Source organism: Leuresthes tenuis, unplaced genomic scaffold, assembly GCF_036924035.1.
Source record: "Leuresthes tenuis unplaced genomic scaffold, fLeuTen1.0.hap1 SCAF_13, whole genome shotgun sequence".
Taxonomy (NCBI): Eukaryota; Metazoa; Chordata; class Actinopteri; order Atheriniformes; family Atherinopsidae; genus Leuresthes; species Leuresthes tenuis.
Genome location: NW_027325367.1, coordinates 11,554,097 through 11,579,852, shown reverse-complemented (window position 1 = coordinate 11,579,852; position 25,756 = coordinate 11,554,097). Strand labels below are relative to the sequence as shown.

Sequence of the window (25,756 nt, the reverse complement as noted above, 5' to 3'; positions counted from 1 at the left end):
TAGTGAGAGTGACCCTTCCTGGAGATCAGTGACCCACAGGCTTACAAATATCTCCTTGGGGAGTCAAGAACGCACTGGCAGCAGTGATTAACAGCATGGTGGACAGACATCAAGGGTACCAACAGCACACTTAAGGAATGCTATCCATGACCACACAACACTGACACATATTGCATTCTCTGCAGTTTATACCGGTGATAGCTAACAGTCCAACAACTGTGTTTTACAGGATGAATACTCTGGATTTAAAAGATTTCAAATGATAAAAGTCTGGTCGTATTTTCTTCTACCCCAAACAGAAGAAAGAGTAATGAAACCAAAAGGATGACATAAAGCCAAGACAGCATGTAGTCACCACTTATTCTCTGATTACTGAAACTTTTCAAACTCTTTTTCCTTCAATCAAGTTAAGACCTATGCCTATTTACACTTAACTAATGGGGTGCAAAGTCCTGATCCTTTAGTTCTCAGCATGCTTTTGTTGAAAATCTGAGATCAAGAAATTCACATCATTAATTCCGCTAGTCGATGAGTCAAAGGCCCGACAGTCCCTGGGCATTCTCTTTGAACCATTCAGACATCAGTGGTTATTTATTTGTGCGTGTACTTGTGTGCTTTTGTGTATTCCAATGTGCAAGAAAATGCATCTGTGCAGGCCTGCCCCACTGTGCTTCACACACTGCTGAGTCTGTGTGGGAGTCATCACACAAGCCCAATTAGCAAGAAAACCAATTACTGTTTCCATGCTGCAACTCTCCCTAACACACACATACACACACTAACGAACACTTAGTTAAGCAGCACATTAAATTAAATCAACACTTTGGTCTTTCTGCTAAAAACAAAGCTTTAGGGGATCCGCAGGCACTTGATATTTGTGTGTTTTAGGTATTACTTTTCATAGGGTGGTCGAGCGTAACTCTGGAGTCTTTTGAAAGCTGAAGAAATGTTAACTTTAGGAATCAACACTGGAATTACCTCTGGGCTGCAGTAAGACATAGAGGAAGAAAAAACAGGGATGACAACTGAGTGTGGGATAAACATACAAAGCAGTATATATGGGAAACAGGGAGAACACTGAGAACAGCAACAAGCTGATAAAGTGAAGAGGAATGAAGGTCTGTCTGGGGTAGGAACATGAAATAATCTACTGTAAGTAGAAAAACTAAAACTCACTGTTGAAACCTCTCAAATAGCTCATCCAGTGTTTGGTATGTCAGTGGAAACAATCTGAGATAAGGGAGCATTGTCAAGAAATTCCAAATCTGTATACCTGTATCCACAGGAATTCGATGTCAAGAGGAAAGTCTGTGTCTTTGAGATGCTGAGAGGATAGGAGTCAAAGCCTGGGGTACTCAAAGTTTTTCACAATGTTATAATTGGCTTTGTTCTTAGACATTATGCACTCATATAATATAATTTTCTAGATAAACCATGTTTCTATTTTGTATTTTTCCACTCTGCTCATACTATGTCCTTGAATAGTCCAAGACTTTAAGATGGCATAACGGGACTAAAGGGTCAGATAAAGCGTCTCTATCGTGTCAGATAGGTCTGGTACATTAGATACACGCCTAAAATAACTCTCACACACGCTGTTAATTTATAAAGAACATGACAAAGACGGTGGTTGGCCTGCTCTTGTCACTAAAAACTGTCCAATTATACTCTGACGCGTGTAAGTGAGAACCTCTGTGAGATAAAGGTGAACATAAATATGAAATGTTTCCGGATATCGGAACTCGTGCTGATGGATTTCATGCGAGAGCTTTGTCACTCCGAGTCCAGCGCTGCCATACTTTACATGTGACCAATGACAAACACTTTTTTTGCTTTGAGATTTCTCCGGCTTGTTTTTGGGCTTCCAATGAAAGAATCGGGCTAACAACAACATGACCTGCTGATACCATTGTTGATACAGACAGAAATGTAGTGTTTACATGCTTTCAGTAATGCACTGGTAACTGTAGGTCACTTTCATGTGATTTGAGTTAAAAGAAAAAAACACGCTAATATAAAAACAGTGCATATTTCTGTTAAGCCCTGGATTCCCAGATTCTTCATGCTGTGCACGCCTCTGTAGCTATGCAGTAGGTGATTATGTTACAACACTGTGTGTGAGTGTGTGAAGGTTCAAGGTTTTTTTATTTTTTTTATTTTAATCAGGCACAACTGAAAGGACAGATGTTTATTTGGATGTAAGTGAGATTCTAAAAGAATGAACAGTACTGTGTCAGAGGCCAGTCCTCTAAGTGCACAGTGTTTGGCGTGTTTGAAGTATGTGGATGTTTGCTGGCAGGGATTTGTGTGACACAGAAAAGACCATGGGGGGAAGAATAAACTGCATCATTGTGAAACTTGTGTCCACAGGTGTGTTTGAAAATGAAAAGAACGGGGTTTGTTTGTTGGAGATAATGAATCCACAGGTGCAGATTGAGGAGATGCTTTGGCATCACTATAGATGGAGGTCATGAGACTTGGCCAGCAGCTGTGCTGGTGTCAGGATGGCACTGCCAGGCTCTCAGCTGATGTCCAGTGTGTCATCTCACTCTGTGTATTGGAGGTCGGCACGAGATGTGCTGTGGCAGAGCAGTTTCACAGTATGGAAAGAGCACGTGAGTGCTCAAGAGTCAAGGGTTTACAGACTTCTAGTAACCACAACCGAGTAAATTATATTCTTTTATTTTTCATCTCAAGCGTTTGCAACACACTTCATTCTATAATAATCACAGGCTGATGTGAAGATAGTCAGAGGTTATTTCTCATTTTGCAGTATGGAAGCTTAACTATTCTTAGCTCTACACCAAGTGCATTGCAACTCCAGTCAAAGTAAAAAAAAAGAGTCACCTTTAAATCTGAAAAAAATTAGTCAACTGTTAAGACACAGAAAGATGTAACTGATGGCAGTAAGAAAGGCATATATGTGACTTGACAAAAACACTAGCTAAAAATGATGGAATGCACCTTTAATCTTCAAAACCATCTAAATAAAAGGTGTTTTCTTAACCCTTTCTTAACTTAACTAATAAAGTAACAATACTTAAGCATCATTCATTTTGTCCAAACCCTTCTACAGAACTTCCAGTGTCTGAGTTTCCATCCATGTGTGAGTTTGTAAAATGGGACATAGTGGTTCCCCCTGCTGTTGTCAAATATACTTACAAGCCACAGAACACATACCCGGCTCACCCAGGCAGGACACTGGACTGTCTATTAAACCTTGTTGCACATACTGTTATGCCAAGTCAGCCAGTCTGCCATATGTTAGCCTCTGAGCTAGAAACTGTAAAAATAGGCTTGGCCTCAATGTTATTAATGACCATGTGTGGTGTGAACACACTGCATAATTATGTCCAAGGACTCAAACACACACTCAGGAACAAAGACATGCATCGACACTGAAACTTGCACACATCGTCTACTGTACATTCCAAAGCTATAGATAACAGCAAGTGGATGTTGATAAAGGTTTTAATGGTTTCTGCGTAGTTTCTTAACCTAAACACAACACAGCTGAAAGACAGATAATAAATATTGGCTGAACATATTAAACTCAGAAAACCACATGTTAGAATTTTTCATTTTTCACCAGTGCTAGTTGTTTGGAATCTGAACATATGTAAAAGCAATGAATGTAGACGTTAAGGGAGTCGGCTTATTTAGTGGAAACTGTTAGACAGACAACATTCAGGTTTTATAAGAGCAGAGAAAGACAAGAGAGTCTCTTGTGAGTGCAGTGAGTAAAGGATTCCATCCCCATTATCGCTGGCATAGATCGTCTACATAAACAGATGCTAGATTATAGCACACATTCAGCCATGCATTAACTGAAAGAGTAACAGAGCAGCATGAAATCTGCAAATCAAATTTAGAAGAACATCAGGTGGACATTCACAATCTTCAGAAAAAAAAGTATTTCCAATGAGTTATGTATCACGAGCAATTACAGCTCAACTATCCTTATTGATTTATGTCACGTTGCAGCAGCAAATGCTGCAGACATGGCTGACATTTGGTTATGTATCAGATGTTATAATGACTTGTTACTGAGCCAGCCCCAAGCTGCTGTGGTACAGCCTTCTGTAATTACTGTCAGTATCAACACAACCACCATATATCTCACGCACAATCCATGACACACAATCTGTCACACACTCCATATTTGGCCATTTGCACATTAAGAGGCAAATAAACAGCAATGTTAAAATACATGCTGATCAAAAATTTGCTCTGACTCACATTGGTGGATGAAGATCAAAACCTCAGTACACAGGGGTTATCAAAACATACATTTGCATCTCAATTCTTAGTACAGTCTTATTGTTACAGATACAGATAAAAGATTATGATTGACAGGCAGGACCAATCAATGAACCGTTTTGCCACAGTAATAATCTCTTCCAGGCTTGCTTGTGTACAAATGAGTATATTTGACTGTATGTACAGTTTCAAACTGTCTTTGTCTTTCTGGTTGGCTGTCTACTTGAAACTCAACCACATAACACACCAACATAATGCAAGCTCAGCTCAACAATTGCAGCCCTCCACTTTTATAGGAATTCTTCCCCACTTTAACCCAGAGGATCCTGCTTACACTAACAGAATATGAGCCCAGTGGTAGCATCAAGCCACAACAACACAAAACGAAGCAAAACCTGTAAATTTTCACGATTACTTTACTTTTAAAGGTTTACATGGGGATGTACAGAGCACTGGTCAAACTTGTGGGCTGCATCTTCAAACAAATAAAGTTGTTGATCCTAAGTACAGAGGCGAGAAGATTTTTTCATAAAACCATCTGGCTATTTTAAGAGATTCATTCAAAGTATTTCATTTGGAAGCAATACAGCCATACGTGTGTTTATAATCACCCTAAGAATTCAATTATTTACCTGATAATTGTAAACAATGTAAAACTATCTGACAAGGCATTTGATGGCTTCCAAAATCATTCTGTCTGAAAACACAGCCCTCACCATTGTCATCTAACTGAAATATTGAAAGAAAATCACGTCCAACTCTTTTTCTGCTTCTTCTGTAACTGGCTAATTCAGAACCTATTAGGTGATAAAGCCACAGGTTACCATAGCAATGACTCCATGCCTGGCACAAGTTGGGGTGATGGTTGCTTCAGCCTGACGAAAGCTCCCTACAAGCTGGTGGGGAGTCCAATCTGTAATCACTGGTCCAGACATACACTCAGACCTAATTAACACACCTTTTTGACGCTCACCACGCACAACTGCTCTGTAGCTCTCTGTTTTCTGTGTCTCCGGTGATTTTTATCACATACCAACACACACACTAACAATATGATCAGGGTAATATACAAAATGAATGTCGCTGGTCATTAGCTTAGAGGGTTTAATAAGTGTCCTTCCAGTTTATGTTCGAGGCCAGTTATTGCACCAGTGAATAGCCTGGTCCACTAACCCGTCACCCTGTTGGAAGAGTGGAGCTTCCCTGGAGCCAAGACAACACAACCAGACCAGAGGCAGAATAGAGGTCAGTGGGTTCACTGAGATTAAATGAATGTTGAGTAAAATGTCATTTTGGCTACAGATGGTTCTATTGCATAACAAGATGCACTCCTAATAGAATATTTTGAATAGGGAATATTAGCATCTTTATCTGGAGATTTACGTGATGAATGGACATTATGGATGCTGTTAGAAGAAATATAGCCACGAAAAAATAATGAAGCCAGCTATCCTTAAAAAAAGGAAATCAATTAAAAAAGAACACTTAATCAAAATTCACACTTAAGAAGCTTGAATGAGCAGATTTTTTTCCCCTTACACAATACCTCAGTTATTTACTGTTTCTTGTGACAGTGCCATAATTATTGAAATAAAAAATAAAAATAATGATAATAACATAGTGGACGGACCCAGCAGGTTGCAAAACATTAAATAAGATGAAATAATTCATCAGGGAGGGTATCAGAACAATGGAGTCCCTAAGGGGCACCCAAAAACACATGCTACAGACACACGAGGTATGAGTTGGCTGAGATGTTTTGTGCTGCAGGGCTTAGTTCTGAGCCCATGCTGGCCAAAAAAAGAGATCTATATTCTGTGGCACAACTCTGGCTTTTAGCAAAGAGCTGTGCAGTATTTACCTGCCTTGTCTCTGAATATCATTACTCTTTTATGTTGTATCATCTGGTGAATATCAACACCACAAAACCACATTAATTGTGCATTCAAGATGCAGAATCTTCTTAGGGTCTGAATATGAGGGTCAAATCCTGCAAAACTTCAGAAATCATGCTCATCTTGATTAGACTCTAGATTTGCTCAGCTGCATTATAATAAATGCAGAGACAGCTTCAAAAGAGACAAGGAAATAAAATGTTCCTCGGTTTGGATTGAAATCGGGGCTTTGCAGTGTGCAGAGGTCATTGTCAAGGACTTCAAGTTTTTATTCAACGCCACACATTTCTTTACACACAGACTTTTACTCTGTGTCTAGTCTGGAATATATTGAGGGACAGCTGCAAGAGGGCTGATCTAGATGATCTCAGCGCCAAAAAAAAAAAAAGCACATGTGGCTTGTAAAGCTCAGTCTTGACTTTTGAGCATAAAAGCTCTCTACATTACATCCGTATGGATATATTTCATATAGTCCAACTACATGTGTTAGTGTTAATATCTTTTTAACATATTTATAATAAGCATGTTAGGATTGCAGGGTTTCTTCCAGAAATTACAGTTAGACATCATCAAAAGCCATTCAAGACATACTCGGCAGATGCCAGTTAGCGACTGTGAAATTACCTAAACGTACGACCAAGAATGCGCTTACAAGGTAAAAACTGCAGCACTCTTTACTTTGAGACTAACCCATATGTCAGTGTTACATGACGCGTTTTTCTCAGATCACCTTACACACCATCCACTGTATTTTAACAACAAAGATGAGGTGAAGGAGTACAGACAAGGCAGCTGTGCATTACCTTATGCTGAAATGTAGGTGAAGCTAGAATAAACTCACCCTGGTTTAAAAATTTTCTGGTGTTTTGTTAAGTCATGACCTAAGGCAGACATTTGGTTCTATGTGTTTATGCCAGGGACATGTGGTGGAGACATGTTTACATCAGTGGCCTGTACTGGAGCTAAGAAGGAAATGCAGGGCGAAAGGTGGGGAACTGTTTGCCACCGAACCAAATCATGACTTGTTTGTGTAATATGATGAATACTAAAAAAAGAAAATGAGAAAAAGTAACTAATGAGGAAACTGATGTAATAGACAGAGACGTTAAAAGAAGGAATTCATGGATCCAGGGGGCAGGACAGGGCAAGAGTTTTACAATCCACAGCTGGAGAAAGAGCTCCCCCTGGGGCTGAGTACTGTTAATACATTGAGATCCCTTCCACAAACTTGGGAGAAGCGTGCAGATTTTACAAAAAATGAATACAGAAAATATCCGGATTTGATTGGTTTTGTGAAAGCAAGAGCCACTTCAAAGGAAATAACTCAATTTGAGGTACAGGACTTGCATGCTTCCAAGCTAGTAAGCAACTAGAAACCTTCACATTATTCTCCATTCCCATCCTCGTGCATTTTCTGGTTTATGTGTTTACCAACCTTTACTTTTACAATAGCTATCAAACACACACCTCTGAGTCAGGCATCAACACAAACAAGCACAAATAAGAACAATAATACACCCACTGACTTCCTGTTTGAGCCTCCACATTTGAGAGAAGTTAACAACTTTAAACACATGGACAGGTTCATGCATACATGTGCTTGAAAAGGAGCATATGCTCATTCAACTGCTCTGAGAACATGAAGCATGCATTCTTGATTTGTATCCATGGATGCGGTTGGGGCAGCTATGATTATTTTTCCATTCAAGGCTGGTAGCACAGCTGTCCAAGGAAGAGGCAACCATTCATTTACAGATTGACTGTTGCTTAAATCAGAGGCCGAACAGAACTCTGCCAATCTGGACACGACAACCGCTCTGGGGAGGGAGATGATGAGTCAGATCACCATGCTAAATAATGTCATTACAGAAGTGTGCTGCTGTGTCAAAAACAGAATGAAATTTTAGGGAAAATACGCCAATACCCACAAACCGAGAGAAAAATGTCCCAGATGACAAAAACCGCAAACCACTGGTCTTACATACAGGAAACACTAACACTAAACTCATATTTTTTTATTCTACTTCTAATTACAGCATACAAAACTCACTATTCTAAATTACTATATAATATTTCTTTTGTATGTATGTAAATATTACTCGCACTCTCCCCGATAGTCACCAAAATGTTGTATTTTCAAATCTGTTTTGAAATCTGTATCATGTAATCAGTTAATGTTCCTTATTATTTTTACTGGCACATTGGTCAAATTTGCATCATATTACTCCTGCCAGCTCTTGTGGAAATGCATAATAGTTAGAGAGATTGTGCTTCTGTTGTCCCCCTTTACTTTAAACAGACATGCTCAGGATGTTGGCTGAACTTGTAAAAACATTACCTTTAGTACCAAAAAAAACACTTCAATTATGAAATGAAAATTAAGGTTTGGCCCCTTGGGGGACATGAGCTATTTGCTTTGCATTGCTCTAGATATTACCAGCGCCAAATGTGAGGTGAGAGTGTCTTGCGTATGTTAAAGGTTTTTGTCATGATTTGTGATGTCTATGAAGGATCATATGCAAGGGTTTCGAGAGCGAGGTCAGGGCAGCTTTACTTATTGCCGAGATACAGAGTGTGAGAAAGTCCTGAAGTCAAACGCTGGTTGCAGCTGATATGAGTCCTCTGGGACTTCCCCTCTGTTGAGGTCACCCCTCGTGCTCTAACAATCATACATCACTGCTGACATCACCACCGATCTCTGCCAAGCTGTTGCCACAGGCAACACAAACAGGAAAAAGCATGTGTGTATGCATACTGGGAGTTAAAGTCTCTACTAAGTTTTGAACCTTTTTCATATTTCCATTAGATAGTTATGTTACAAGACATATCACAAGCAAACTCAGCCATCAGTGCTATGACTAAGAATTTCTGAAGCTCAGAAGCAAGGCTGAGCGAAGAGTTGTAGCACTCGCAGAGAAGCTTGCTCGTTCGCTCCAGGTCAAATGGACACTGATTGCAGAAACCACAAGCTCCAGCAGCATTGACCTAGATGAGGCCGGGAGCTGGGCTAACCCTAAAGCTATCTGAACGAACACACAGCAGCAGCAAGAACAAGCCATAAACTATGGCACACTATCCAACCACCCAACTAGAAGCTTGCTCGCCCAAAACTTTCCTCTACTAACTCCTAGCCAGCCCAGCACTCTTGGAGCAAGCGGCTTCCATGGCAAGCTAGCTTCCAGTATGCTTGCGGTCCAATAGAAACTTCACTGTTCTAGCTTCCGGGCTAGCCCAGCATGACTGGAACTAGCTGCTTCCATGGCGAGTGATCTTCTGGTTAGCTTGCCCGGCTTGCCTAGCCCCATGGCTTCTTATTTGACCATATTGCCCTTCTGGGAACTTGACTACCTCTGGAGATAGCAGCACCTGCATTATTGAAAGAATAGAAAAATAATTTGCTATTTTGTTGCTTCCATGTCCCTACAACCTTGTACAATTTCTTCAGCTTTCAGATTAATGGCTGAATTTCATTTGAATAGAGATTAGAGATGGCCACACTGGATGGCTACATCAGACAAATATTAGAAACGGTGATTCCTTATCAGACCCGGGGAAGCATAGTGTCAGCTGCTGGTGGGTGGAAATATGGGTCAGATTAGCATTTTCATAGCACTCATTCACTGAATGAAGACGAAGAAGTCGAGTTATATCCCAAGCAATTTTAAAATTGACAGTTTTTTTCCTGGCTAAAACTTTGAAATGTACAATTCACATTTGCACTTTAGCAGTTTATAACTGCTTCAGTTGGATTTTAGGCAAGAACATCAAACTTTAATGGTGTTTAAGTGAATGTATACTGGCATGTTATGCACTATCATGCAAAATGACAATCATTGGAAAGTACATCTATTACATCAAATTTTGTGTGTTCTGTGTAGCCTATCAAATAAACATTCTCCAGGTCTACAATAAAAGAGTGTTCTTACAGTAAAGTGTTTTTTTTTTTATGTGCCCCTGCATGTGAAAATTTGTGTTGGTTTGTAGGTGTTTGTGTGGTTGGAGCCTTCAGTGCCTCCCCACTGCGCCAGTCAGTGCATGAAATCCTGGGAAGTGGGGCATCAGTGCCAGCAGTAATCAGAGTTCTTTGTGTTCAGACACCAGAGCTGGGTAATAATCAGGAAATGTTATTATTTCACCAATAATGGCTATAAACCTCTCATTTCAATGTGATAAGTAACCTGCGACACGCTACAAAATTGGGATTTTACTGAACTTTTATGCCTGGTGTGCGACTGGTTTTAAATCATAATTAATGAGGTTTTTGAAATCCAGCTGTTGTAGTAACAGCAGAACCACTGAAAACTGCACAATGTAGCTAGCAATGGCAGAAAGTGGGGGGCAAACAGAGGGATAGTGATAGTTCTCCAGAACAAACTGTGTGAATGTGTACCCCTGTGCACCAAAGAAAGAGCCCAGCAGAACACTGCATCTGTATGTGGATTCAATTATGTATGTACCAAATGCAGTCATTATGGACATAAAAAACATGCACTTATTCCTTGATATAGGGTAGCAATAAACCACTTGTGGTACAACTGCTCATCTTGTTACAATGCAATGTTTTACATGCATCCTGGCATTACAGTGAATGTTTGACACTTGCTACCCATCTAAACATTTATGCAGACCAGTCACACCCCCATATGTGAACAGCACTCTCCAACAGTAATCACTTCCAGCAGTGGGCCTTGCAAAAACTGCAGAGGGGCTCGAAGAACACAACACAAAGTCTGAGGCGTTCACTCAGTCTCCAAACTTCCCAGATAAACAGCTGAAGGGATCTGATGGCATCTGTGGGAAGCAAGCCTATACCACAAAAACCCCACCCAACATCCCACAGGGCCCAAAGAATCTATTGCAAATATCCAGGTCACAGACAATCCAGGATACCCTCAGATGGTCTTCGTCCACATCCTGACCAGTCAGAACTCTTTTAGCATCGAGAAGAGGACCTACTCAACATTAACTGGTCATAATTTTAAGACTGATTGGTGCACATCACAATTTAAAAACGGGCTGAAAATATCAGAGATAAACTGGGGATCTGTGTATTACATAAAACTAGACTCATGATAATGCCTCGAAAACTTAATTTTACTGGATTTTGCGAGTTAGAATGGCATTTTGCTGAAATCAGTTATTCAGAAACATATTCATTTGAGATGATGGGATGTGAAGATGGCAAGAGAGATACAATACAGAAATGACATGAGCAATCAAATGTTGAAAACCCAAAACAAAAACCTAACTTGGAATTCCTTTATTTCACAGACAGTGCACATTATTGTGGAAAAGCTGAAAACCCACCAAAAGCAATTAGGCTGTAAAATGAACAACTGTCATGCAGCTGTGAGATCATTTGCAGTGACAGATATTTTAGGTGTCACTGGTATGCCCACTCAATCCATACAAAGCTTTAAGAGAAAAAAGCTGACTGAAAAAAATAATATAAAAAGACTTTTAATCATCTTTGTGCTCGCAGCAGCGTTAATTAAGCAACGTGCTTGACTAATTTATCCCAGCTGACTCAAGTCTGACATTTTTATTAAAGCTGACAGTCAGAGAGCAGATAACATGGACATCTGCCTTCAACCCATGCAGCAATGTTATTGTCCATCAGTCTGTCATAATATAAAATGTATTGGCTTCTAAATTAGCTTCTGATGTTACTGTCACATCGATGAAACAAAACATGCCTAGACCCCACATATAAATATGCTTAAACAATAACTCACAAGAGAAATATGGTGTATAATGTAGGCATCTGTGAAGTACATACATGTATTTATTTGAGCAAAGGCCCACATCATCACATCCTCACTGACCAGAATCCATTCCCAGATGCTGTAAACTGTCATGAAGTGTGTGACATGAGTTTGTCAAAGTCAAGACAATGAAAATGTGCACGTGAAGCATTGCATATGCACCAAGATCAGAGTGGAAACATAAAAATGGCAAGTTGGGCATCAAAAATGCGAGACAGACAGGCTTATGGTGCAGCTCTGAAAACTCATCTGTCCTAATATACAAGAGGCTAGATGAATAACAGAAAGCGAGAGATAAAGAAAAGCCTATTTGGAGTTTCTGCATGTGTATTCAATCCAGTTCACAATGCTCAGGAAATGTGTTCCTAAAGCCTTTATCAAATAAACAGAGTAGATGGATGCAATGCAACATACTCTGACCCATTTGCATGGATGAATGTCTGTCAAGGTTATTTCTCGTCCTTCTTTTTTTTTTCTCGTCCTTCTGATGTGGTCTGATGCTCCACATCCAAAATAACCCGTCCATAGACCAATGCAAACAGATAAAGTGCATTTTAATAAAATCCCAAAGATCTAAAATCAGCTGATATCCAGATAAGGATTGCCATAACTTGACTTTTCAATGTAGAAAAAGCGGTGTCAGTAGCAGGCTGGACTTGCAAATCTAAATAACCATTTTCCTCTATTCCAGGTTAATATGTTTGTTACAACCTGTAATTTCCAAACTTTAATAAAATGCTTATTATTTATACGTAGGGGTCTAAATAACCTTTAGGTTCACGTATGAAGTTTTGGTTTCACTTTGCATTTATTCATGCTAATCTAAACACAAATTTTCCCCCACTGTGGCAGTTTGTTCATTGACAGTCACTGTCTATTTCTTGCCAAATTACTAAGAGACTCATTGTTGTACACAATGTACTGGCACTACTGTTCAGTGAATATTATCGCCATGGCCAAAACAATCCTGAGCTTTCTGAGTCAGCTGAACACATTTCACTGTTCTCTACTCTGATTTGTTGGCTGGCACTCAAACAGTACTGTACTGTACACTGCTTGTTGTGCCAAATGACACAACCTTATTGGCTATAGCTTTCAGCTTGCTTGGTGACAGTGATGTGGTGTAAGACGGCCTAATTTGGCTGACATCACAACAAAACTAAGTATTGGAAAGATCATTCCAAAGGAATTTCAATACATTTTGAAGACTCTAAAACTGATGGTTTTAACTGGAGAAGCAATAACATTAACGCCAATGTCAAGTCATAAAGAGAATGAATTCACAGTGTAAAAGAGTGCAGTGGTGACCTCACTTATGCCACCTGCGTTGTAACATCATCCCCTCATGCCCTTAAATCACATAAAGATGCAGGCTTAACTAACAGCCAGACATAAACTAAAAAGTGGCGTTACAGGCAGACACAGACCAGCTGCACAGGCAGAGGGAGATGACTGAATCACACATGAACATATGGCAGAAACTGCTCAGTCAAACAATTCCTGGGAGGCTGTGGAAGAACTGAGGGCTTCTGTTTCTGTCTCAATCGTAACCACCACACAAACTTTACAGACGACGCAAGCGGCACAAACCCCCCCAAAGCATTGGCAAAAGATATTTATGAATGTACATCCAAACAGCCTCGACCACTGCTTAATAATTAAAAAACATCAACATACACCTGTTGCCATGGCACTTGGCCCCGCCCTGTTATGAATACACAAGCACATGTGTTCTGCAGTTGGTTCGCACAGTTTAATCTATCAGTGAAACTGAGAAGAAAAACAACAACAACACAAATAGAGAAATAAAACCAATCCAGAACAACTGAGTTTCTTTTAAGTCAAGCTTTTCATTATGGTTTCAGAGAGTCTCAGCAGAGTCTAGTAACGGATTGATGAGCTGTAAAGTAGCAGAACAAAGAGGCTGACAGTGAACAAGACTTGCTTTGACAGCCAATGCCTTGTTCTAAATTTCAATTGAAAAATTCCCATGTGCTGCAAGCTGTCCATGGAGCACAAGCACTTTCTTCACTGGCTTCACAGTCACTTGCATGTGTATTGCATGTAAATGTGTTTTTGAGTGGGTGCAGTTGCACACATTTGAACACTGCATGCACATGCTTAACATGCACACATATCAAAAACTTCTTGCAAACATGTGAACGGTTGCTTCCCATATGTGTGTGTGTATGTGTGTGTATCTTCAGTGTTTGTTCCCCCTCTTAAACTTTGCAAACACAATGACATTGTGAGTGTGCCTTTCCTGCACAGAGGGAAGTCAACCAAGGCAACTGTGGATGAAGAAAACTCCCCTTCCTCTAATTTCTATCCTTCTCTCTAAACCCCTATCCAGACTTCCCTCCTCCCTTTATCCGCTCTCTTGTTCGTTGTCAGCTGGAGGGGAGATCCAGATGTGAAGGGGGAGGATTTGGACAGGAAAAGGAGAAGGAGAGGGACGGAGAGGTGACAGACTTCATTGTCCAAGACCTTTTAGACACATACACACAAACAATTATGTGCACCAAACAATGGAATCCCTCTTGACAACAGGGCACTATTGTAGAGTATATGCATGTGTTTGTATCTGTGTTCTGGTGGCGACAAAGTAAATCAATGAGAAACATCTTTGAGGAGATTTGGTGTTGATATTTAACTGGCTTACTTATAAGGATTCTTGGCCAGGGGTGAGGCTATTGTTCTCTTTCAGTTAAAAAATGAGGGGAAACCAATGAGAATGGGAAACCGTGCGGAGTAACAGTGAATAAGAACTGTATAATAGCACCCCTCTTTATTATTTTGCTGTTTTTCTTTAGCTATCTCTTTTGACTGATTTCCCACGTTTAGATACTGTATTCTAGCAAATAATTGAGTTCAACTGTCAAATACACTAAATTGGAAGAACACAAATGGGTAACTGTTAAGAATTGCTTTTGAACTTGTACCCAATGGCGAACACATGTAGACTACACACACCCACACAGCATGGAGCCATATGAATTAAGTTAATAGAGTGAGTCAGCAAAAAGGGAGCTATTCAGTCAGAAACAAGAGGCGATAGAAAGGCTCTCACTACCAAAACATATTTTTTACAAAGTTACTCTACACAAAAGTTTCTCCATGTCCGTTTCACTGTGTGCCAACTTGACTGACTCATTTAAAAAAATCTCCCACTGCACAGATCATCACAACATTTACGGAACTCTGAGAGTTTATGCTCTGACAGAGCAAACAAATGAATGAGACAATTCTCCTCTCCCAACAAAAGCTCCAAAATGAAAATGTCAGTACTCACCACGAAGCCCTGCCAAAGTCTTTCCCGTCAGTCTGTCTGTAGAGCTAACACAGGATAACTGTTCGAGAATGGGAGCGACAAGAAGTGTACAGTGGAGAACAATGCATGTCTGCCTAAGCGCAGCAAAGCGTAAGCAGAGCGGAGACACAGAGAGGTCCAGTCATCAGGCTGCTGCTCACATGGGACGTGGAGAGGAGGAGGAGGGAAACAACAGAGCTATAGGATAGTCTAACTCACATTTGGCCAGGGGAGGGATCTTGTCCTTTAGCTCGCTGTGTCTCCTTTTCCTCTTCTAACCAAAAAATGTCTCAAGAAGTCTCAAATTTCTTGTCTGTTTCAAGATGATCTGGCCTTCCATTATTTGTACACTCCCCTTTCCTTTGCCAGCTCAGTTCTTTTGTTCTTGCGTTCCTTTTAGCACACACACAAAAATACATACAGCGTCTCTTTGTCCTTGTTGTTTTCAGTTTTGAATAGGCTGGCACACTGCTTTAAAGTTGAATTCCTGAGATAGATAACGATGTTGAGCTGTACCTAGACACACCTAAATTGGGCAAACTAATAACAGACGTTCATAGCAGACATGTTTATTCATGTATGCCCACTTACAAAGTGACCAAGTTAGGTTCAAGAGGGAGGACTTCAAGTTTCCAACAGTCACACATGCAATCATAGAAACACAGCATAAAATTACAGGGTCACTCAATTTCTGGACTCTTCTCTCCTTTTCTTTCTCTCCTTCAGTGATGCCACTCTTTTTTTCTGCCTTTTCACTCAAAGGCCCCGATTCAAAAGTGGCCCAGATACCACACTGTACTGGGAGAAAGGGTGAAAAGCAAAAAGAGAGTCAGAGAAAGGAGTAACCTGATCCAACTGAAAGCAACAATTATTTGAATGAGTCACTCAGCAGTGAGGTTTGGGTTTTTCAATGTTAATTTGAGAGAAGGAGAACGTAACCAAAGAAGAAGAGGGTATTAAAAAAAAAATCATCCCATTTTGGAACATTTCTTTTCCTGAGGTATCCCTTAGGTCATGGGAGAGGAGGCAGGAGAAATGGAATAGAAAAAGAGGAATGGAAGGGCAGGGGAGGATAGACATGGGCTTGGAGAGGTACCAGAGCAACTACTTTCCCTTATCCCTAATCCATCCTCCAGGACATGACTTACCAAAACAGTCATGCTGACAGAACCAAATAACGTGCACCATACGGTCAAAGATGATGGGTGATGGTTAGCACACACTGACACGGTGGCAAATAGGAAACAGATTATACCGGCACACAAAGCAGTGGAAACTCAAAATACCGTGAAGCCATATATTAAGCTGATGTGCACCTTCTAAAAACATGCAACTGCACATTAGAGACTCAAGCTGGTCAGCTTGTCTTTGCTTCTATATTTCCATTGCTGGTGAGGACCGATGACAGACAGGGCAGTATGAATCAAGTCTTAACTGTAAGGAAAAGTCCAGCAGCATAGACTTTTGCCTAATTTGTTAAATCTGGATACTTGCAGTGTAGCTTTGTACAAACCGCATGATTACACTGATATCAGACCAGTGACATTCAGGCCAACCTGTGTATCTCTTGTGTAAACTAATATTATAGCTGACCTGCATCCTGTTTAGGCCTGCTGTCACAACATTTACAGAAGGAAACATGTTGAAAAGGTTTCTATAAACATACATTGTAGAGGAATTACAATAAATGCTTAAAGAGAATCTCAAGGATGTGCAGTATGACCAAATTTTATAAACAGACTGTTTTAGAAGTGTATACACATGCAGATGAAGGAGCACTGACAAAATGTGCTCAGCATTCTTTGTTCAAGTGGGTAGAAAACACATGTTCTGTGTATGGAGTGAAGAATGCTTCTGAGCCATTGAATGAATCTAGTTCTTTACGTTAAAGTATCAGGTCAGATCCTTCGGTTGTAATCTGAACATGACCGTGTTCTTGTATTTACCATAGCTACATTTAACCAGCCAACAACCGCACATGATATATGCGTAGACATGAAGGATTTTTCTTTTGATCCTGACAAACAAAAAATCTGAACAGCACAGGGATTTTCATCATCAAAGAAGGCTGTATTGTATATTTGCATGCAAAGCAAACACATACTGGCACTGTGAAGATGTAAGATATGGCCAGCTTTAATGTGAGGAGGTTGAGTACCAGCAGGTCCAGGAACATACATGAGTACCTACATTCCACTGTTGCCGAGTTGCCTTTGAATGCATGCAGGTCAACCCTAGCAGACATAGTTAACATGAAAGCTCTGTTCCTTAATGTGATGATTTATCATTTCATATGAGAACTTCATATATGTGAAATATGACTTTTTTCAATCTAGAAATCTACAGTGGTTCTCCTTTTCAGCTTTTTCCCTTTTGGTTTGTTTGGTATCTTTTGATGGCAAATGTTTTACCATCCGTGTATCCTTGATTTCAGAGGAAATTGCTAAGATTTTTTACTCATTTCCTAGATATTCACTCTAACCTTAACTGCTACTGTTGCCCAACCCTCGTCTTACCAAAGCCCTAAATTATGTATTCAACTCAAATTTGAATAATGTCTGGTTTGATGAGACAATTTTTGTCCCCAGAAGGAAAGCAAGCCCCTGTAATGTGATTAGATAAACAGATTCAAGTCCTCACAACATAAGCAATACTTGGATGGGACACAGACAAACACACAAAGAACCACAAAAAAAAATAAACTAATCAAAACCCTCAAAATCAATTAGCAGAATGTAAATAGGCCATTCAATTACTTTTAGTACCATCCTTGTTTCCCCTGAGGCAAACAATCAACCAGCAGACACAAATTAACTCTGAACAAGAGTGCTTGCCTTAAGTCTGATCGCCCAGAAGCAATGATGTCAGTATCACAGAGCATTTGTGTGTGCATAAAAGCATGTTTGTGATAAGTCAAAACAAGTATGTCTATATATTTTCTACTACATGGGTTGTGTTGATGTTCATGAAAGGGTCAAAAACTGATTAAACTGTGGGTCAACTCAGCTGAGAAGGGTGCTAATTCATTACTGTTTATTCCTATATGTGAACCCATTCTTAAGATTTTCATAATATTTCTTGCTCTTCCACTGCAGACTGTTGCAGATAACTTATGCACGCTGGAACAAATTTCCCTTCAACACTTAAACTGGATGAGTTTAAACACACATGGACACCCACACAACATGAATACAAAGAATGGGAAAGCGTCAGAGATTTTCACAGACAAACTGAAGAAGAAATCACAAATTCTCTGGGCAAATTCCAGGGCATATGCACACCTGCAGGTATTTTTTTTTAAATGCATGAAAGGGTTTTTTTTGACAGCTCAACTGTGTCTAAAAATATTCAAAAGAATTCATGAATTTTAAACCAGTGGCAGCTAAGGAACTTAGCAGTAACATCACATCAATAGCAATTTATATGCAAATATGAGACAAGTGGTGGTGTAAAGAACTGGAGAAGAATTAGTGCTTGCTCATTGACTTAAATTACCTACTATACTAATATAGACCAGCATTAATGAGTTCCAAACCTCAACCTCCATAAACACACAGGTCAACTATAACAAAATAGTCCTTACAAAACACTCCACACTACTATGTTTCCACATATTTTATTATTTATACTTGATATCAGATGTGATCTCACTGACCCCACTGAAAAGGTTGAGGTGTTCCTGCCGCTAGATGGCAGTAAAGTTCTGGACTTCCATACACATAAACACACACGCATACACACACACAGCTATTATACTAGTAGTCATGCCAGAGTAGGGAGTGAACGTGATGAAAGACCACAGCAGAAAGCAGACAACCAGACTCAGCCGCAGAGCACGTAGAACTGAGATTTAGAGACAAACAGTCCAAGTCCTTTCATTCACTCACTATCTCCACACGCCACAATGTTCAAGTCTATGGCTCCAAAGACAGAGCTGAAATGAATGTAGCTATAAAAGCAGGGGTTATTTCTTTTTGCCTATCAAGCCACTAAATCACACTGCTGGTTATAGAGACGTGCTCGTGTTCTGTTTGAGTGGCACCAGCAAGCTTGGCTGTTAAATTAAATGAGCAACCATTCTGTATTCCATATTAGTGTCAGTGCTGCAGGCAATGTGGGGGTTGCTGTGTGTTGATGAAGAGAGACAGGCGAGCTGGAAAAAGCAGAACTTCCATTAGATTTAGCCAGGGGGGTTGAGAAGTCACGACGCCTGGGTCCACCATGTCAAACTGCATGGAACTTTCTTTTTTCTTTCACACAGAGTGGAGGGTGGCAGCTCTACCAGAAGGTCAAGTTGCTTGTGAACTTGAGCATAAAGTCAGCTACTTCAGATTGATATTACCTACTCCACTCTCTACTTCTTTTATATTGATATATATTGGATCTCATACTGGAACATTATTGGAGTAAGTGCACAATAGGACCGATATATACAGTACAGTTTCATGCTGAACCACAGTGAAACACACAAAAGGATGCCTTTTTATGGCTGCATCGTATGAAGATAATTCAGTCTGGAGGTCACTTTCATACTGGGATATTTAAACTCTCAAATTGATTGCCTTGAAATTCTGTTTAATGTATAAACTCATGGTTATTTGAGGATTAGAGGCCAATGCTTCATTGGATCAGTGGAAGTGGAAGGGGTGCACTGCTGTGCTCGGTGGTTCAGATAGGTCAGTCGGGCTGCATAGCTGATGCAATCAAGCACCAACCAGTATTAGTCTGACTGGCTGGGTGCCGACTACTCTGACTTGCCTGTACACTTACCACTCTCCTTCGACTGTTATAAAATCTCCTTTACCAGAAACAACAACCTTCAAGCCAGCAACTGAAATGGGCAGCATTTAATGAATATTTGTTTTGTACAATAAGGCTTGCTCATATGGTTCTTTTGGTAATTTGATAGAATAGGTTTACAAAACTAACAATTTTTTTTCTAACAAGGATGTTCTTGGAATCTTTTCCTGGTTCCACTAGAACAAGCAAACCTGAGATGTTGTTTTGCAGGAGCATTGTCAGTGTGTGACTTAACAATGCCCATTATGTTTCTTTTTCCTGAGTTGGGGTTGAATATTGGTAGTATATGTCTGTGTCTGGATGGAATTCTGGCAGTTGCGTCAAGCTAAAAGTACTCATATATTTACCATCTTAAATGTATTAAGTTTTAAAAAATTCCCAGCAGGATCGATGTCCAACATATTTTGCTATTGATCAGATTAGTCTTTCTGAAGCTGCATCGGAGTTGTTGGATAGCAGGAGATTACTTTTGCAAAGATTTGAAGATGGTACAGGTTTGTGCTCATCCAGGTTTTTCGTTAATTTCTACTTAGATGGTATGTTGGGATTAAGGTGGCAGAACAATCAGTCAACAATCAGTGGGCGGATCATGCCCTGCTCACGCTGTCTCACTGCATACTCTGACTGCCAAACACAACAAGACAGCGACAACGGTGACGAGCCTGGGAAATTCAAAGGTAGCGTCCTCAAACTGGAAGTACTTGCAATACTTCTCGCCCCTTTTTAATTAAATAATGTTTAATGTAACATGCACGCTATGCCCAGGATAAAAGACTTTATCCACATCTGCCTCAAGCAACTTGAATCTTATAAAGCACCTCAGCGGCAGGATTCAATGCCGCATGACAAAGTAAAACAATTGACTGATGCAAAAGTAATGCAGTGTAAAATTCACTATATGTAGTGTTTGCTCTAACTGTTATGAACCACTATGTTGGCTTCAAAATGAGCTACATTATGTGTAATATTAGCAAAATTGAGCTCGCTAACATAATAAGCAGAAAAAGTGTCTCATTTATGTATACCCTCTAACACACCAGTGTTGTCCTAATCCTCCCCCTCCTCCTTTTTTATATCTCACTCCACCTTGCAGCCCAAATCACAGGTTTGGGATCATGCTGTTGAGTCCAGAGCAGCACAAAAATCCAGCGAGGGAGCTGATGATTGCCTGTGATTACATTCTGACCATCTCCTCTGGGCTCATCTGGCCATGCTTGGCTGAAGCAATGCTCTCCACACTTCAGTCATTAACTGGAGAGAGCCAGAGCTACGAAAAGCTCGCCAGGGAGGCAGTGACACGTTTCCGTCACCTTGACATTGCCTGGAGGTTGCACCATTCATTTTGCAGTGAAGCAAAGTTCTGAGAGGTGAAAACCATGTGAATGAAGGATCCCTGATACATAAAAGGTATTTCTGTATGAGAGAGTCTTATTCCCTTGGCTCTAACCCTAAAGTGTGCTCTGAACTGTTGGAATGTGTGTCGACAAATCAGAGAGAGTAACTGTGTGTGAGAGAAACAGTGAGGGGATAGCACAGACTGCAAAGCCTCCTGAGGCAAATTTGTGATACTGGACTATGTAAATAAAATATGACTTAACCATGAATCTGTGTGGACTTGTGTGTCTTACTGAGAGAGCAAGAGGGAGCATGTTGAGTCTAAGGTGGAGAGGGATGTCAGACTACTGGCAGCAAACACTCACAAGCTTGAGCCTAATCCTGTGTTCTAACACAGCTGATTGTTGTCTTTCAGATCAATCAGTCATAGATGTGCACTGTGTCTGTTCTCTCGCATTTCTCAACAACACTAACTGCCTGTCTGACAAATGATCACCGAGATGAAACATTGAAAGGATTTATGCTATGGGTCAAAAGTGCCATATTAATCATTATATTTCTCCTTTTGTGGAAAGCTAGGCACCATAACTTGTATGTTATTAAAAACAAGAGGTGATTGTGTATTGAATACAGATGAGCAGTTATATTTATGAGTCTTTTGGCAGTGATTTGCTGGTAACCCATTCTGGCTCGACAGATGTTTTCACTATATGTCATTCAGAATACTATGGGATGATCGACAGCTGCCTGTGGCTCTTGCAAATGTGATTTAACCCTCATAGGTGCCAGTGATCCTCCGTCCCGTCCCTGTCTTGACAAGTGCCTCACCTCAGCTCTCTGGGGGTTGGAGTCCAGCCAGCCGTGTGTAATTAAAAGTGCATAAAGAGAGATCAAGCTCTCTGCTGCTGTTTCTATTCAAGATTGCCTTGAGGCTAAATCCACCCAGTGTCCTGCTCTGTCAAGCTCCGGGGAACTCATTTATTATCATTCAATACCCTTATTTTTAAGATAGTCATTTCTAAAGGATTTATTCAATGAGAAGAGTTATTTTATAGATTAATATATGACTACGAAGACTGATATGACTGCAAAGTGTTGACTAAAGAATTATACCCTTAAAAGAGAAAGTAATAGATATCCATTCCTTCATTAAATATTCATTACTTAAAGGCACACTACACTACTATTCAAATGTATTCTAATATGGCCCCTACTTATTGGCTCAACAAGCAGGAATGACATAAGGCAAAGGTTTTCAATGGCTAGAGACAGAAAAAGGCTACAGCCAGTCACAGAACCGGACATCATACGGAGAAAATAAACCTTATTTACCGATTGTGTCACAGTTAGTTTTATAGTACAAATAAATGTGTCCACACCTCTATGGATCTCCTCACAACCCTGTGGGAAGGTACCATGTTGGACAATTTTATGAAAATCTCCACTCTGTTTAAGAAGCCTGTATATTTCTGTGGCCAGCTCTGGCTCAAAGAAAACCTCCTATAGGTACATTTGTCCACATGTCCAAAATATTGTCACAATATAGGCTCAAAAGTTCAGAGATGGTAATGTTTTACACTGCCTGATGTTTTGTGTACAGCAGAGTCAGTGTGTGCGTTAGTTCTGTGACAGTCTGTACTGTGACCCCACTTCCCAGCCTCTCTTACCTCCTTAGAAGCAATTCTGTAGGAAAAATATGAACATATATGTATGTTTTAACGGACATAAAGACAGAAACATGTTTCCTTTGTTCTCTGGTACAACCAGTAATGTTAAGTCTGTGGAATTTTTTGCCTTGGCCAGAACAGTCACTCTTCATCTCTTTTTCTTTCCGTGTCAGTTTTGTGGCTTTGACCACACTGAACATCTTTATAAGTTGCACAAAAATTGCTTGTCAAGGCACAATCATTGCTCATTTTCTCATCTTTCCACACTATTTCCTCCATGTCCAGGGACACTGTAAAATATATATGCATACTTCTTTCAAAATCTGTGCAATCAGGTCACATTTTAAGAATTGTTTTAATTGACATTGTTACAATTTACTTTATCGCTTTTCCAGGAATTACAACTTAGGAATTGTTTGTCACTGTAAAGAAATGCTTTTGCTTCTTCAGTGTGAGCACCAGATATTTCAAAAACTGGATGCACACATCTTGGCACTCTGTGCGAGTTCCGTTGCCAGCGAGCAAATCCTTTTTTAATCTTCGCTTTTCTCTGTTGCAAATTAGTAATTCAGTTTCCTTTTATGAGACCAGCAGAGGCATGCTGTTTTATCTTCTGAAAAGAATCCATATCAGAAAAATACAAGCAGTTAAAAAATTCAATTCTCACCTCCTTTCACTTGCTGGTTACTTGTCATGAATCTGATTATTTACACCCACGGTGAGCAAGGCATGCAAATGTCAAAGTGATCGACACTTCTCAGCAGCTGCTGGAGGAAGTAAGGGAGAAAAGCAGAGGGCCAAACTTCTTACGAGTCAATACACCGAGGGGAGAGTTAAAGGTGAAATGCAGTTCATCTTAGAGAAAGTGCTGACTTTTGTCAGAAAATTTTGTTGGCAGGAGTTTACGTGACCTATCTATACCCTTGAGGCTTTTCCAATGAGGGGAGTTAATAGTCTAAGAGACTAAACAAGGTATTAAATAACCAGAGGTAGACCACAGTTAATTATCTGCTATATATTTTGCAGACACTATGATGGTGCATTGGTAAAATCTTGGATCTGGAAGGTATGGTGGTCTACAAAGCAGTAAAATATGGAGATGATGGCAGACAGGGTCTATGATGGGGTGACTTACATTTTGTTTTCTGTCAATTGACTGGAACACAACTGTGGATGAAAAATACCAGGAAATTACTGTAAAGGTTCTGAGAAAGCTGAAGGCTCCCTGCTTAGTAGGATTTGAGATTGTATGAGAAATTATAGTTACAAAAGCAATAATTTATTTGATTTTTTTTTTTAAATCATTGTGAGGACTACTTTCAAAACTGTTTTCTCAAAGTCATCTTCAGGAAATTTATAAGATGTTTTCAAACATGGCTATTTTTGTTCATGAGTTGCTAATAGTTTCACATTTTTCAAAACCAAATCAAAGGGTCTCAACCCAAAGATGTGTAATCAATACATATTTACGAATGTGGTGCGATAGCCATTTTAAATAATCAATATTAACTGCCCTACTGATATCCAAGGCTGCTTGTTTATAGCAGCCAAGCCATGCCCTTGAGACTCTACTGGAAGATTTGTTTCCTCATACATCAGTGAACACGGACAGATGTGTGTATATGCGCCCTAACACACCTATACGCACACACAACGATGGCCCCACTGGGTCATAGACCCCATTATCACGACAGGTTCCAATCTTGTCCAATACGAGCTAGCGTGGGCACACAGATGAAACCCTGGAACAGGGTTACAATCACAAAACCATAAAGAAGATGTAAAAAAATTGGGGGGGAGGTCTGAGATTTATGAGTGTGAACAGAGTGTGCTCACAGTGTGTGATATTACAGTCTTAGTGTGCTGGCAGGATGGAATTGTTGAGTATTAGCTTATTTTTTGCGCTTGCCAGCACACACACACACACACACACATACATACACGCACATAAAGACGCAGGTGCCAGTTTCTATACTCATTGGATGGGGGCTTATGATTCACTTCTGACAAAATGACTTCTCTAGAGAAAATGGACATCATCGGTTATTTGGTCAAACAGACCATCATCACACATGAGATCAACATCAAACAGGAAGCAGTCTGATGTAGCTAAAAGGCCAGGAAACAGACACAGGGAGGAAATCAGGCTTTTTAGCTGGATATCCTAATTGTGTGATTGAAACAATGGTTTGCATATTGAGGACCTGTTGGCTAAAACCGCATTGAAATGGTCTAATTACACTTATCCTCTGGCTATGGAAGGGCTTGCTTTTTTTTTCTCTGTCAGCCACGCTCTGTGTGAAATATGGACACCTATCTTGAGCTATTCTCCTCCCTCACCCCATCACCGTTCCCCTTGGCTGCCTTTAATTACAGATAGAAGGATAATCGAACAGCAGAGTGCCAACCTCAGAGGGGATATAAGTGCGACCAGCGGTGGTCATAGCAGCCAGCTTGGGAATCACCTTTCGCTGGTGAGCCAGTAAAGACACTAAGGGCACAGATCCCCCATCCTCCCAAAGACTCTTGTCATAAAATGACTGATAGCTATGTCTTTACACAAGACAGAACTCAAAGCCCACAAGCTGTGCTTGAGTTTACTAACACGATAAACCAAGAACTCTGTCCGTAACAACAACCTGGCTTTACATTTTTCTCAAAGAATGGGGCATTAAAGGTGAATGGTTGAAATAATTATGAGGTAGTGCAATCCCTTGCCTTGTA

At 40.1% G+C, this 25,756-nt stretch overlaps 1 protein-coding gene across 3 annotated transcripts in view; it reads right to left on the bottom strand.

Moving 5' to 3' along the window:
- The window catches only part of sash1a (SAM and SH3 domain containing 1a), a 152,889-nt gene that overhangs the window by 52,910 nt on the left and 74,223 nt on the right, over positions 1-25,756 (bottom strand). The window contains exon 1 of one of the 3 annotated variants that reach the window (XM_072361758.1): positions 15,213-15,400. The exons of the other annotated variants lie outside the window; for them this stretch is intronic. The gene's annotated coding sequence lies outside the window, so the exon portion shown is untranslated. Of the gene's footprint in view, positions 1-15,212; positions 15,401-25,756 lie in introns of those variants that run through there. 3 annotated transcript variants of the gene reach the window in all.